Here is a 3,200-nt window from a genome sequence, read left to right on the forward strand (position 1 = left end):
TAAATAAATAAATAAATAAATAAATAAATAAATAAATAAAATCTTCATCATGTAGATATAGACTTGGGGTCAGTAAAAGTACACTTTACCAAGCCACATGACCTGAGCTGGATCTCCTGGGACCCATGTGATAAAGAGAGAAGGAAGACTCTCACAAATTGTCCCCTGACTTCTACACCTGTGTTATGACACATGTGAATACACACACAGGCACACACGCACACACACACACGCACACAACAATGGAAATAGATAACATAGAGAAAGTAGGATGTGATGTTTGCACAGCTCTTTTCAAACCCCAAACGTTCCACCTTCACCTCCATGGGCCACCTTCCTGCCAAAATAAGCCAGAGAGGTTTTGCGAGTGCCTGGATTCCAGCAGTAGTTGAACTGACCTGAGAAGAAAAACAGAAAAAGCAATCTCTCCTCCGAATCTTGGTTTATTTAAACTTCTCCACAAACTTTGCAACACAAAGAGACCAACAGAGACAAGCCGGTAGTGAAGTAATCAGCTGACTCTGCTAATATTCCAGCCAGGAGACATGAGTCCTGGTTGCACAGGGCAGGTATGAATGGGGTCATTAAATCAGCCAAGGGAGGGAGAGGGCTCACTTTTTCTGTCTGCTTCGTGTCTGGGTTCTGAAAGCTCAGCAGGAATACAAACAAGCATCTGAGGTTCTGACATTTAAGAGAAGAAGCCTTGTTCAGATTCCACGGTTTTGTTCTGCTCTTTACATGCATATTTGTGTGTGCGTGCGTGTGCGCACGCGCGGATCATGGGGCTCACAAGTCAGTCATGGTATGTAGAAGTCAGAGGACAGTCTGCAGCATCTGCTCTCTCTTTTGATTATGTGCGTTCCAGGGAGCCAATCAGCTCAGAATAGATCCATAGCAAGTGCCCTACTCTGCCTCATCTCCGTGGCCCTTTATCCTGCATTACATACATTGGTTTCTGCAAGTTTCTTTCTTTTTTTTAGAGACAGGGTCTTACTACGTGACCCTGGCTGGCCTGGAACTGGCCATGTAGACCAGGCTGGTCTCTCTCTCTCTCTCTCTCTCTCTCTCTCTCTCTCTCTCTCTCTCTCTCTCTCTCTCTCTCTCTCTCTCTCTCCCTATCTCTAAGAGATCTGCTTGCCTCTGGAGGTCTAGAATAAAAGGCCTGTGTTGCATCATTCAGGTTCCTCTGAGATGGAAAAGGAAGCTCTTTAAACAAAAGGTAAACAATTCAAAATAGCTCAGGAAGTCCCTGGAACTGACCAGATTCATTAGAACCTTCTTTGCCAGACAGAGTAAATAATGAAAGTTGGGAGTCTTCTCTGAGGACCTGAGTTTCGGAGAAGACCCTGAGACCAGCTGAGCTGCCTGGCAGAAGCAGAAACCAGCCGAGCTGCCTGGGAGAGGTCTAGACCAACTGAGGCACAGAAAAAGGACATCTCCGTCCTGTTGAGCTGCCTGCAGGCTGTGCAGTGAGCTCCAGATTCCCAGCTTTGTGAGCTGTCACCCATGCTAGGGTGGGCCTTGGTGATGTTGCTGTCGTTGAGTCATTTCTGCTCCTGTAAGTAACCCCCACCCATATTCCTGTAAGGAACCCCAATAAAACTCATTGGTTCACCAAGTTGGACTTTGGTGGTATCTGTACTTTGTCCGTAGTGGGCTCCCTACCTGGGGTGTGTTTCACCTCCTCAGGTTAGGTTTTGTCAGTCAGCAGCATGCCTCAGCACACCAGCCCAGAGAGTTTGACATCTGATCATGTTTTCAGTCCCCCCCACCCCCTGCTTCAAGTCAGGGAAGATACTTTGAGGGAAAGGAAATCAGGGATACTTTCTGCATTTTTTTCTCTAGGTCAAGAAGAAATTATTGCTTCTCTCATATGAGGGAAAGAGAAGGAAGGAAGGTAACAAGAAAGGAGGAATGGGGCCATAAGACTTACCCTTTTGTTAAAAAGTTAAAGTCTAGGCCAGTGAGATGACTAGACCAATAAAGGCGCTTGCTACGAAGCCTGAGCCGGATGCTCAGGGCCCACAAATAAGGAGAGAAACAGTTCCTTTTTACCCTCTGACTGCTGCCAGAGGGTTGTGACCTCTCAAAATAAATAAATGTAATAAAAGTTTAAAATATAAAAAATGTATAATTCAGGGGTTTGGAGGTAGACCTCGGAGGGAGAGTGTACGTAGCATTTGGATAACCTTGGTTCTGTCCCATAAATACTGACTTTCAGAAACAAATAAATAAAGTTAGGGGAGGGCCCAAGGTATAAATTGTGCCAGCCACCGAAAGGGATTCGATGAGTAAAACTGGATGTGAGGGACCCATTCAGGCAGGGTGGAATCGGTCTGGAGTCTTGGTCCCCTTGCATTCCAGACAGGAAGAACCGAGCTGCAAGGAGATACTGCCAACATCCTCAGCAAGGCACAACAACTTAACTCTACTAACCTTAGATTAGTGACTCGGGGCTTGAGCCTGTGAGCAACTTTGTGGCTTCCACAGCCAAAAACCTTCCCACCTTTAAAAAGGGAAGGAGAATCTCTATAACAGAGGTTAAATAATACAAAAGAACTAGAACACAGGTTTCCACAAAACCAAGGACGAGATATAAATAAGGCCCGAAGGCAGTTTTCTAGGAGCAGCCCAGAGCCCTGGGGAGGAAGCTGAGTCCCGTGGGTTGGGAGGGCATATCCATTAGCTGCCCACTTGCTTATCGAGTGGGCAGTTCTGCATTATATGGAAGGCCCAGGGCTACTTAAGCAAATGCTTTCATGCACGTCTCATCTTCACTTTGGCCTGTGACTTCAGTGAGCCTATTTCTTCCTTTCTCCCTCTGTTGTTGTTGAGTTCTGATTACTTCCATCTGGCTGCAGCAGCTCCAGCGGAGTCTCTGAAAAAATAAAACAAAACCCCTCTCTATACAACATATGCAGCAAACCTAATGCTCGCGTCACTTGTTGCCAACGTGAGCGAGCTGGGGCGAGGGGCGTCTGGGACCCCCGGCACCTGCATTAGCTACCCGAGCAAAGAGCGCCCGCGTGGATCCAGTCCCATCCCACGTGTCTTCCTTCGGTCACGGCGCTCGGAGGAGCCGTGAGTTTTGGGAACAACCGGCGGAGGGCTGAGGAGGCGGGCGCGGGGGGGGGGGATGAAGAGGGCGTTCTGATATTTAAACCAGCAGTCGCTGCCCCTAAGCTCCGGAGCTCATCTGA

The sequence above is a fragment of the Alexandromys fortis genome, unplaced genomic scaffold (genome assembly GCF_014885135.2).
Source record: "Alexandromys fortis isolate MF-2015 unplaced genomic scaffold, M_Fortis_MF-2015_v1.1 scaffold_232, whole genome shotgun sequence".
Taxonomy (NCBI): Eukaryota; Metazoa; Chordata; class Mammalia; order Rodentia; family Cricetidae; genus Alexandromys; species Alexandromys fortis.